Source organism: Neophocaena asiaeorientalis, unplaced genomic scaffold, assembly GCF_003031525.2.
Source record: "Neophocaena asiaeorientalis asiaeorientalis breed wild unplaced genomic scaffold, Neophocaena_asiaeorientalis_V1.1 scaffold134, whole genome shotgun sequence".
Lineage (NCBI taxonomy): Eukaryota > Metazoa > Chordata > Mammalia > Artiodactyla > Phocoenidae > Neophocaena > Neophocaena asiaeorientalis.
In genome coordinates, this window is record NW_020185339.1 from 8,091,816 (window position 1) to 8,104,809 (window position 12,994).

Here is a 12,994-nt window from a genome sequence, read left to right on the forward strand (position 1 = left end):
TTTATAGTATTCTCTAGCCCAGGCAGTGACTACCAAGAAATTCTCTTTTTCTCTCTAGAAATGGTAAAATCCCATATGATCACCTGTAAAGTAATGCTTAAATTTTTTTTTATTCAAATATGGTTATAAGCAGAGAACAACAGTTCCATAAATTGATTGGTTTTTAGATTAACATGGATCTCTGAACGTTATTTTATCTAGTTCACTGAAGCTGTATTAGTATTTATGTGACATAAAAATGTCTTAATTGTGTGGAATTGGCTTACAGAGTAGTGCTTTAAAACGTGGGATTCTACCTCTGTTTCCTTTTTAACACATTTAATAACAACACGTAAACCTTAAAAGGACACATTGGCTTTGACAGAAACATTTTAATTATTCTGTGAACGGGTTATGGTATTCATTGGTGTATTTGATAAGGCCCTTAAGATAACTGAATTAACTGTATATTACTGCTGCTTGTAAGACAGTGAATTTGTGGGTTATCTGAGTTGTAGGCCATTCCCATCATTGAAAATAAAAATAAAACTGAATCATTGTGAAAACCTCATTGTACCATGCAGAAGTATTAAACTATTTAATATTCAAATATTCTTTGCTTGGTTTTAGGGCTTGGTTTAGAATTTGAGTCCTTTTTTATGAGTTAGTCTTATAAAAATTTTAGCCTTTATATTTTTGACTATTTAAGTCAAGCCAAATGTTATTTAAATGTACAGAATTAATGGATAGTTTAGAAGCATACATTCTTTATAGGAACCTTAGGAAAGAGAAATCATATGCTAACATAGATTTTAATCTTCTGCACTGTATATATACTTGGTAATTGTGAACTGGATTTTGTTTTGAAAATCCGTGTTTATAATTTAGGTAGTTTGCTACTTAAAACACTGAGTCGCTAATAGCTGAAAAATAAATGTAAATGATAATGGTGAAATTAACTGAGATTAACTTATATAGTGGTGATTTTTGTATACTGGTTTAAAAATCCAGATGCTAAAATTATAACTTGGAGAAAGAGCCAAGTTTTTGGATTAATTAAGGATTACTTCAGAGAAATGGGAACATCTTTGTTGGGGTGTAGAATTATTTAAGGATAAATGTTCATTAGAAAACTTAAATTGTATTCAGTTAATTTTATTTTCAAAAAATACAATATACGCGCTATCTTGTGTTTCTTCCGTTTGACATTATATACCATACTTTGTTTTTCAGTTTTTTTAAAAATTGAGGTATTGACTAATTAAGTGTAAAGTAAACGAGAAACAGAGCACAACAATTTAGAAATAATGAATTGCCGGCAGGAAACAAGTTAACCAAATTGCTTACTTTTCATGTTGAGAGTTTATAGCTTTTGTAGATCTCTTATTTTGAGTTTTATTATTTTGAAACTCGGGATGTGTTAGTTAAAAGCAGTACTTTTTAGTTCTTCATCTGTGTGGGTGCTTTTTGTTTTTAAAGAGAAGTCTGTGTCTTCATTGGCCGGCAGGCTATTTGAGGCGGAAGGAGCGGGAGGGGTGGGTGGCCCCATGCTGTGCCGGCCGTGCTGCACGGGCTGGCTCTTAGGTGATTGAGAACTTGCCTCGGTAGTGCCCAATCATCACAGGCTTGATTTCCACCTGGTTGAAGGTCTTGCCGTTGTAGACGCCCACCATGCTGCCCGTCACGTTGGGCTGGATGATAATGTTGCGCAGGTGCGTTGACCACCTCGGGCTTCACCTCGGGCTTCTCCTTGGGCGGTGCCGCATACCTGACCTTGCGCAGGCGCTTCGGCAGCCAGTGCTGTTTCCTCCGCAGGCGGCAGTGCGGCCGCCGCCACTGCCTCGCGCGCCAAGAAGCTGCCTTGGCTGCTCCTAGGATATGTCCAGCGGTGGGTCGAGGTCCAAGCCACAGTAGGTGAGCTCGTGGAAGGTCTGCTGCTTTCCACTTCTGCTGTCTTGTCGGTTCTTCAGAAAGGCTAGGTCTTCATGTATTTTACGTTTGAAAATAAGGAACTGGGGGATGTGTTGAAAAATGCAAGTGCCAGAAGTGGACAGATTTCATTGTATTAATACTCATTTTTCTTTCATAATGAAGTTAAGCAGTTGTTGCTCAGAAACTTCCATGGAGTGGTAAAAGTTTCTGCTAGAATACTCAAATCTTATGTAAGAGCTTTTAGCTGGGAATTCACGGATGAGTAGGAATTTGTGTAGTGAGGATGGAGCCTCCGAGCAGAGAGCAGTTCAGGTGAAGGTTTCAGAGGAGACACAGCATGAGGGTCCTGAAGTAGGACAATCCATGGCACTTTCAAGGCAGTGAAAGAATGGATGACATAAGGGGCGAAGCCATGGAAGGCTTAGCTGTAGAAGTCCTTTTAAAGGGGTTTTCAAGTGATGATGACTTTTCCATGAAGATAACTTTAAATAAGACATGATTAAGACTAAGAGTCAACCATTCGTAGGTAAGAACATTGGGGCTGGTTAGAGGCTGGGTCTAAAAGTAGGGTAGAGTGTCAAAGTAAGGGATGAAGATTTTTGGGTTTTTTTGTTTTTTAAATAATAGATTCAAGGTTATCTGCAATGAATCCTCTTAAATTCCAGATTGCTTTTTGCAAGGAAGCCCTTATGGATATTGCAACTTTTCTCTAATTCTAAAATTACAATAGTTGAAAGAATTCCTGTACATCCTTTGCTCAAAATCACCATTTATTGTTTTTGCTACATGATTCTATATTCATGCATATATCTTTTTTCTATAGTACTTGACAGAGTTGGAGGCATTGTGCCCTTTTAGCCTCTAAATGCTGTATTTTTTCATTAGGAAGACACTTACAGAATCACAGTATGATTAATCAAAGTCAGGAAATTTTACTGTGTAATCATAATTCATTTTGATGCTTCAGTCATCTCAGATTTGATCAATGGTATCCTTTTACAATTGGTTCCTGTGTGCTTTTGGTGTGTCCTGCATCATTTGAGCTCTTGCATACTTTATAGCTCAGAAAGATTTTCTGGGATCATCTTAGGCTTTTTTGTACCAGCTCTGAAACTGGCTATTTCCCCAAGGATCCCTGGTTCCCTTTAATGGGCAGTGGTAGTTAGAAATCAAGTCTAGGTGATGGGTTTGCTTGTTCTTGGGATGTTATTATTTCTAGGTCTTTTCAGGTGACACACTTAGGAAATATATTAAAAACTGAGTACACACTGAATATTTCAAAGTTAATCCAACACAATAGGATTTTTTTTCCGGCCTTACCCCAGTACATATTTGTAACTACCTTCAAACAGGTGGGCTTAGTAGTAGCTGATCCAACTGAGAATTGTAGGTGAGGTTGCTCTATAGGAATAAGAAACCATGAATAAAAGTGGAAAAGATTTTCGACTGAAACCTTGGCAGCCCTAGACAAACGACCCTTACCATCTGTTTTTAATGAATATGGGAATAAAATAGTTGATACATTGGATAGTAGAATGGTTAAATATAAGCTTTGGAGTTAATCTACCACTTGTTCTTTTAGCTTCATTATTTTGCTGTCTTGTGAAAGATGGTAGTGGGCACTGATGAGAGAACACATTAGTTCTTGAAGTAGTTCAGGAGTACTTAGAACCTGATACATATAATGAGCAATTAGTAAACATGCTTCCTAAACATAAGAAAATCTAGAATTTGTGGTTGGGATCAGCTTTTATAATAGATTCTGACAGTTAATTTCAGAATTAGTTGGGGGTTTTTTGTTCTGTTTTTGTTGTTGATTCTAAAGGCAAAATGGCTCCTGGCTAAGAGGTGTCCATACTTGTACAAAAGAACCCTGAGACTAAAACTGGATTATAAATATAAACCTATGCCCCCATTTTGAAGGTGTTTGATGTTTTTTATAGAGATAAGAAAAATAGAAGAAAAGAATAATTGATCCCCCTTACCTAAAATCAGTCTTTAAAATCTGATTTCATTTTTTAAAAATGCTGATTTATTTCCTTTTGTGAAGTTCAGAAATCATCTAGGGTAAAACTAAATGAAGTTTGACTGTATTTAGATACCTCATGCTCCAAAACTTCCAAGTTGTCATTACTTAGCCCATCCCTTTCCATCCCAAACATTTATTAACCTGGATCCCTGGACATTGTGGGTGGACCGTCTAGGGGTGGACAGTGAGACTTGTCAGTCTTCAGGCCAGATGTGGGTTTAGACCTGGATTAGGCTAGTTGTCTTTTTGCTGTTGAGTTGGCTTGGTGAGTGGACCCAGAACCTTTAGAGCAACTTGCACATCTACGACCTGCCCTGTTTAACCTACATTTGTACTGTTTCAGTTATGCTTGGCTGTCTTTTCTTTCACTTCCTTCTCCTGGGTCTTTTGTGCACATACCTTATTAGCTCAAGTCTCTTTTTCATTGAATTAACACGTACTTTTTTTTGGTTCTTTAGTTCTGAACTGGTATTGCCAGTTCAAGAAGGACTCTAGGAATGCTTGTTCACTGCTGGATTCTCTGATTTCCAGTGTGGAGCCAGGAAGATGGTAGCTGTACAGGAAATTTTTATACAGCCAATGCGTAGATGGAGTAGGGTTTATCTGGACTCCTTCCAGTTTACCAGCCATAATACTGTATGGGGCCATGTAACAAGTGACTGATTCTCATTATTTCAATCTCCTAAGTCAACCAAGATGCTCCAAGTTCCTTTGTAGTTGTCACATTTCTGCATACTGAGTTGCTTATTTTGGGAAAACCAATAAAACCACAAAACTGGACTGTGTATATTGTTCTGTGAACTCAGTGGGGCTATGAAAATGTGGAGAGTTGAATCAATTGTTGGAGTTACCTAATATTGCATAAAAAAGCCACTCGCCACACTTAAAGCATCAACAAGATTTATTTTTGCTGACTGTGCTTGGGTAGTTCATTTCTGCTCTACTGAGCATCATCGGGGCAGCTTTGAAGGATGGGGCCTAGAATCATCTGAAGGCTCTTCATGCACAGGTGGTCAGTGCTGGATGAGACTTCAGCTGGGCTGTGGCTAGAGCTCCACCTAGACTTTGTTTCACAGCATGGTGGCTGGGTTCCAAGAATTAGGCAAAGTTTTATCCTACCCTGGGAAGTCATCACTTCTGTACTCTGTTGGTTATAGTCAAAGCCACCAGGGTTTAATGGGAGAGGACTACATCTTGCTGGAGGAATGATAAAAGTTTGGGGAAGGTGAGAGAAACTGGAATCTTGTAGTGGCCACATTTTGTCTTTGGAAAATACAGTTAGCTATAATACTATTGATAAAACAAAGGCTACAATAGTTTCCCAAAATGAAACATCAGGAAAGGTTAAATTATATATTGTATGCCTGTTTGTGGAGAAAGAACGTTTTACTTTATCATACTGGAATCTTACCATTTGAATTTATCTGGACAATTGAGATTACCAAATGTACACATAGTTAGCTCACTGATCATTAAAATGTCAGGCTTGATTAGTAAAAGAACCTTAAATGGTAAGTATACGATGACCATTAAGTACATATTTCTTTTCAAAGGTTGGGTGTATTACATAGTTTGGGGTTCAGAAGAAAGCTTCATTGCTGTACTGTTTGTATTTCAGACTAGGTGGGACTTTGCATTATAAATCTTAATCAGCATTAAAGAAAAACACCCAAATGTGTATTCAGCCATTTAAGGTAATAGAAATAATGTTTTATTTAATCTTAATACTTGTTTGAAAATGGTAATTATTCCCTCTCGACATGTAAGGGTAAAAGGTAAATAACGGGGCTGCCCAGCTGATCTTTGTTGGAGTCAGGTGTTTGATGTCAGCTATTTTGGCCTCTGTCAGTGCTCGCACCTGCTCTGAGAGCTTCATCTTCTGCTTTGTTTTCCTTGACATACGGCTTCCACCTTTAAAGTTGCTTTACTGTCTGACATGGCTGCTGCCACTCTTACCCATTATTTGCAGGTTTTAGGCAGCAGGTGGGGCTGAAGGACGCAAAAGGCTCCTGGCATCCAACCATCTTTAGAGATGGGCTTACGATTTGTGCTTGCAGCACAAAAGTGGGGCTGCTTAATATAGTAGACCCTGGGTAGAACAAAGGCTGGGATCACAGCCACATCAGCCATGCATGCTGAAGAACTTCAGGTTTAGAAAAGGGTTTAGGATATCCTGGAAAACGGGAGGCAAACAGCTGCATTTCAGAAATAAGTAAACCAGTTCCAGAAAGGTGATTTAGGAATACAACTTGAAGATGAATTCTGATTGGAGTCTTATCTGTCTTCCGGGTTTTTCGCTTTTCCTTACGTGATAATCTTTCCCAGAGCCCCTGCATACACAAGTGAAGTTGAGACAATGACTTAAGCAAAAGTGTAAATAGAATCTCATTAGAAGCAAGAACTGCTAAATGTTCCAGTTTCTGATCTGTTAAAGGATGCCGATTGTTAAATAGTTTGTAGTCATGAGTTGTGTGGCGATTTTGTTGGCCTCTAACCTGGGGCCTTGCTTTTCCTGATAGGTTTAGTGGCAGTGTGGAAGCTTGCCATAAAAAGGTTTCCTGGGTTCTATCTTTGGTAAAAAGTGTTCCTCCATCTTTCTGGGCCTGGCCACCCTACAGAATTCTTTTATTCCATCTCTTTTATTCCTTGGTTCTCTGTCAGCTGACATCTGTGATGCACCCTCCACCCTGCAATCTTGGTCTTTGAAACCTGAGTTCCTCTTCTTAAGTAACCTTGCCATTTACAGCAGCACCCAAGCAAGTTTATCATACCACCTGTTTTCCTGTATCCTTGAATTTTTGGAAGGAATTCTGTACACTCACTGCTTTTACTTTTCCTCCTCTACCACCTAAAAAAGCCCTTTGCTTATTTACTGATTTATTCATTTTTTTTGCAGGTGTCAATGATCAAACTGAAGTCTGTTCTCAGACTGTGCTATGTTGTAAAAGAAGACTGCAAAAGAGGGAGTTTCCCCATGTATTCTAGTCCCTTAAAAGGAGAGATTTGCCCACTGGCTATCCGTCAGATACTTGAGTTGCAAGCAACAGGAGCATTTACCTAGTTTGAGTAGAAGTAGATTTAGGATATTAGGTGTTTATGGGCTCTTACTGGAAGGCAGAGGCTTGGATGCTAATCTGCCAGGGCAGTGCTCAAAGTAAACCTGCAAACAAGTTTTCCAGTGCTTCCACTGTCAGTCACTGAAGTACCTGGTGTTTCTCTACTGCCATCCCTGAAGGCACGGAAGTCAGAGTATCAGTACAGTGTTGCCTGCTCAAATGTTACTGAGGTTTAGGGAAAGCAAAAGCAGCACAAAGTAGATAAGTGACGAGCTCACTTAGGGTTGAGTGGAAGGAGCGTCTAAATTGTAAGGGCAGGTAGGGCTTTACATTTCTGTGGAGGGCTTTTCATGCTAGAGTAAGGAGTTGAGATGTTCTCTTATGTGAATAGGAGACCGAACATTTTCTGTCATCATTTAGGAATGGAAGTGGTAGCAGTGTAGTGTATTAGATAGTGTGGATTCAAGTGGTTGCGCTGTTACAAGAGCATGAACGAGAGAAATGAGAACCTAAAGTTAGGCTGTTGACACAATAGAAAGGACAGAGACAGCTGATTGACAGTGTTTGATCTGTAAACGGGTTGTAATAGCCGTGTTTTGAACGCTTCTCAATTCTCAGTTGCTCTAAGCTGTGTTACACAAGTTGGTCACTAGGAGGCACAGTTCATCAACTTTAGGCGAAGAGGAAGGCAGCTAGAGGGACGCATCTGTGAAGAAAAATAGTTCTGTATTCAGTTGAAGAGTTGTTAACCTTTTCAACTCAGCATTTTGGAAATAAGAATCTTTATAAAATATTTTTACCGAATAGAATTTTTAAAAATGAAGAGGTGAATGGCTAAGAAGTCTAAATTGCAGTCTGAACAGACGTTTATGCACTAATGAAGGTGACCTGACTTTTCATGATTACTTGGCTTTTAACTATTTCTTTAAAGACATTTGAACTTTATCCAAATCTTTAATAATGATATTTTTCATGAGTTTCTACTTTATATTGCAAATTAGGAAGTTTATAGATTAAAAGTTTTATAATCTTGTAATCATGTTGTAAATGAAAGTAAACACTTTATAACTTTCTAACTTATGTTAAATGTCTTTAAGCCAGTATTAATGAACTTCTAAGCAGGTATCTGCCAACTAAGAGAAAATTCTATCAATTCAGTTCCATTACTGTGTTGTTTCTTTTTTTTGATTACTCTTACTAGCAAGCAATAGGATGATGTATAAATACCTCTCAATATTAAGCTGCATGCTGCTCAGGAAAAGAAAGGTTTGTAGGATGTATTTTAGATAGCATTTATAGACTATAGTAGCATTTAAAGTTCAGAGAGGCCTAGCATGTGTAGTTGTTAATTCCATTTTTTAAAACTATCACCAGGGCTTCCCTGCTGGCACAGTGGTTGGGAATCCACCTGCCAAGGCAGGGGATGCAGGTTTGAGCCCTGGGCTGGGAAGACCCCACATGCCTCAGAGCAGCTGGGCCCGTGAGCCACAGCTGCTGAGCTTGCGTTCTGGAGCCTGCAGGCCACAACTACTGAGCCCCTAGTGCCACGGCTGCTGAAACCCGTGCTCCTACCATGCTCGCAACAGGAGAAGCCACCTCAGTGGGAGGCCCGCGCACCGCGGCAACAGGGACCCAACGCAGCCAAAAATAAACTTACTTAAAAAGAAAAAAACTATTACCAAATACATGTATTGGTATGGCAAGATTTAGAAGTCTTTTCATAAATTCTTGTTTTATAACTTTTATAACTTTGAAAACTTTAAAAAGTAGGATGCATTATGAAAAATCTGTCAAGCATTTGAAGACATTGATTTTCTTTTTATGACAGATGTGGGCTTTTGAGTCTTAAAATTTCTACATATGTTGAGCTCCTCCTGTGTGCCAAGAAATGTATTAGGTGATCGGGACACATAAAAACAATGATTTTTGACCTCTTGGAAGAACTGACATTCTCTAGGAATGGGAACAGAAATAAGCAATAGGAATTATAAATTATTCAGTTATGTTAGGAGGTAATACATGCTATGGGAAAAATTAAGGGAAATTGGGTGGTTGCAGTTTTAGAGTGATTAGGAAAGCCCTCATTGAGATGACATTTGAGCAGAGACTTGAAGAAAGTGATTGGGATGTCTTAAATAGATTATAATATAGATGATAAGACAACAAGGGTAGAATCAGGGAGGCAAAGTTCGGAGGCCACGGCAGTATTTCAGGGGAGAGATTATCAGCGTGGTGATGAAGTGGAGAGAAATGGACAGAATATAGATATGGTTTGAAGGCATAACCGTTGGGATTTCTTGACTCAGTTTGTGGATTGGGTACTGGAAAGTGAGTAAAGGATTTTTGCAAGGCAGGCATGCTTCTAAACATTTGCCATCCTGGGGTAGGAGTGCAAGGATTTTTGCAAGGCAGGCATGCTTCTAAACATTTGCCGTCCTGGGGTAGGAGTGCAATGGAGACGCCAGTGATTAAATATTTTAAAGTTTTGTTCAATAAAGATCCCACACTACTATCCTGCCAAATACACCTTCACAAGTACCTGGAGGTCCAGGTTTGAAATTCAGATCCTTAAAACCGTGCCAGAAGCTTCCTTGTGAGGAAGCTGATCCTCTGCCTGTGTCCCACTTTACTTGTCTTCCCGTTCCTGCCTCTGAATTGTATGGCAAGGGGCCTCCTGCACGTGTGTGTGGACATTCCTAGCCTGCATGTTCAAAATCTGTCCACCTACCTTACACACTAGTGCACACAATGGTCATGTAATACTCTGAAATAGCCGAGGTCATTTAGGCAGGGTATTTGGAGTGAGTACCTGGAGTATAGTCTAGAACAAGTATGAGTTCCAGATAGGCATGTAGTACTGGCTCTTCAAAGCACAGGGCTCCTTTTGTCTTGTTCTAAGGGCAGTACTGCTGCAAGGGTTTTGGCCTGAACAACTGTACAGATAGAATTGCCATCACCTGAGAGGGGGATTGCAGGTAAGTAGAACAGGTCAGGGTGAGGAGATAAGTTTGGGAGTGCATATATTCTGGTTCTCTAATAGACACCCAAATAGTACTGTAGAGAAAGGGAAAAGGAAAAAATTCAATTTACAGTAACAGTGGCCTGGAATATATAAAAACTGAAGGGTATTTTTTCATTACAGCCATTCTAACCAGCTAAGGCTCTTTAACAAACCATGAACTTTGACTTCAGACCCTTACTGAACCAGTTCTACCCAGGCATTTGCTTTAACCAGTCATATATAAGCCTATGGACTCCATCCTATCCAGCATGCTATTTTTTATTCGCAAAAGCTCCATGAACCCTGCTCTTTGTGATCGAAAAACTCCTCAGACTTTTCCCTCTAGCGAACTACTCAGTGCATGTCTTCACCAGTATGTGTTCCCTTGCCTGGGGGTGTTATTATTTTTTAACTTTGGTAGTCTTTGTTTTATTCTTTGACAACAAGCAGCTGGATATAAATTTGGGAGTCTTGGGCATATAGGTCTTCTTGAAAATAATAAGACTGGATGAGATCAAGGGAGTGAGTGTAGATAAAAACCAAGGGCTGAGCTTTGGGGCACTCAAAAGATTGGAAAGAGGAGGAACCTGTAGAGGAGACAGACAATGACCAGGGAGGTGGAAGGAAAGCTAACTGATGTCCTCGAAGCCAGTGAAGAACTGTCCTAGAGCAGAAGATGGTCAACGCTCAGATGCTGCTGATAGACAACTTGATGCAGCTGGCCATAATATACACTTTGAAGCCTTTTCAGACTTGTTTACCAAAGCAGTGACTTGTTAGCTAGCTTTCTAAACTTTAGTCATTTTTAAGTGACATTCGTAGGTTTTCATTATCTACAACTGAAGTGGGTTTTGGGGGGGGGGCAGTTATTTCCTGTAATTCATTTTCTGTGAATTTATTTGTCTTAAAAATGGTAATATGGCCATTTTTGTGAGTTGGTGGTGACTGGTGAAATTAAAAGCAAAGTTGTCACCTATCTACAAGATTCCTATATTATACTACTGAGATTTCCAATAATCAGTTGCACTATGGTTGGAGAAGGCAAACTGTATACTTCTGAGCTGTTCACAAAGTCACTAAGTTGTGAAATACCCAACTGGAAATTCTGAGTTTTAAAGTCTCTAATAACAAGTGCTTTTGAAAATCGTGCTGCTGGTTGTTCAGACATTGTGAAGTAGCTTAGATAGAATGCATTTGTTGCATCCTGATAAACTGCAGAAGGATAGAAACACCAAATGTTGCGTTTCTCAAGAAAATGGCTTGGGCTTCCAGAATACATCTTAATGTTTTACCCAGTTTGGTTTGTATAGTATCAATTTTCCATATGAAATGTCCTTCCCAACTACACCTGCCCTCAGAGACTCTGAATTACACATTTAAAGGAAGTATCCTTTCTAAATGAGCTGAAGAATGGCATTCTGTTAAAAAGATGAACAGCTGGTCATGTGGAAATTCTCTGGAATGCTCACTTGTCCTGCAAAGGCAGGGGAAAAACTGAGATGTTAGGTGCAGTGTTTGTCATTCATTGGTATACAGAATTTTTTTAAAAAGTAACCTTTTTAAAATGTAATCATGTAAAGAAATCTTTACATGACTTTGCCTTTCTCCTTAAAAGACTAATCAACAATGTGAAGGCCCTGAGAGCCCACCAAGTGCAATTCAGTGGGTCTCAGGATTGTGCTGGAATTGTCCCATTTGCTGAAACATTGTTCCTTATATTAAGATTCAGGACCCTCCCGTGTTTAAAAGTTATCCTTTGTTCTCGATTACCTTGGGATAAACCTGGAATTTCTTAAGCGTGACACACACAATTTGAATCTTGCTCCGCTCTCCAAGCTCATCTCTCACTTCTTCCCCTTTGAATTCTTTGTACCAGCCTGATGAAACTACAGATGAGCTAAGCTCTCCCTTCTTCCTGAGTTCAAGTAGCAGCCTTTCCTCTTACCTTGGCCAACTCTGACTTATCCACCCCTGGTTTATTTCTTCTTTGTGTTAATTCTTCGTATTTTCAGGGTCGGTACATAGTTGGGGTTCTCTGTTTACTTAATACATTTCCCCCAAGAGGTTTGGTCTCGGCTTAGGCTCTTTATTCTGCCTTGTTTCCCACAATTTCTATAGAAATTGTTTAAATGGAGTAGGAGGGAGCTAGGGGCGAGTACCGCATTACTTGCCCCAGGTTACAGATAAATGAGATTACAAGAGATCGGACCCGTTTGGCGTTTGCAAAGAGAGGGACCCGCGGAGGCTAGCCTGCCGTTTGGAAGGCTAAACTGCCTTAAAGTGTTGGGACCGGGCGTTACCTGAATTTGTCGTTGGAGTTGAATTAACTGTTGTGAGATATTGCGGGCTGTACGGATGGGTCAAGAAGGAAGCTAGAGCGCTCGTGTCACGGGTAAAGATAGGCAGTGCCTGCGCTCCTGGCTCGAGAAAAGGAAGGCGAGATGCCATCCGAAGTGGTCCCCTTCCTCTGCCCCTTCCAAACGGGACAGACGGTAGCGCTGTTGCTTTAACAATCGCCCCTTCGGCTCCAAGAAGAGCTAGTTAGTGACCGTAACCGAATGTGAGTGTAAAGACACCGTGTCCTCTCGGCCTTTGTGGACTAAGATGTTTACGTAGTGTCCGGGGGAGGCACGCTTCCACGGGACTCCGCGGCTCGCGAGCCTCACCCCCAGGCTCCTTGCTCGCCCAGGCAGCGCGAATCCCCAGGGCTGGGTTCCCGAGGGCAGAGGGTCAGCTTGGCGTACCAGGCACTGTCTGGTAGCTGTACCCGTCCTCGCAGCCCCATCCTCATTTTCTGAGGCTGTTAGCAGAAAGCCCCACCGGGAGGAGAGGCGGGACGGCTGGGGATGGCCTCTTAGCGCCCTCTGCGCCTCGGCATCCTTCGCTGGCCATCTCGGGCGCCCTCGGCTGTGGCCCCCGGCGGAGGAGAGGAGTTTCCGGGGCTCGGGTCCCTGGTGCCATCCCGGGGAAGGAGCGCGGAAGCGAGTGGGCGGCGAG

At 40.7% G+C, this 12,994-nt stretch overlaps 1 pseudogene; it reads right to left on the reverse strand.

Moving 5' to 3' along the window:
• Nucleotides 1–1,487: 1,487 nt before the first annotated feature.
• On the reverse strand, nt 1,488–12,958 carry LOC112394401 (40S ribosomal protein S15 pseudogene; annotated as a pseudogene).
• Between the last annotated feature and the right edge of the window lie 36 nt (nt 12,959–12,994).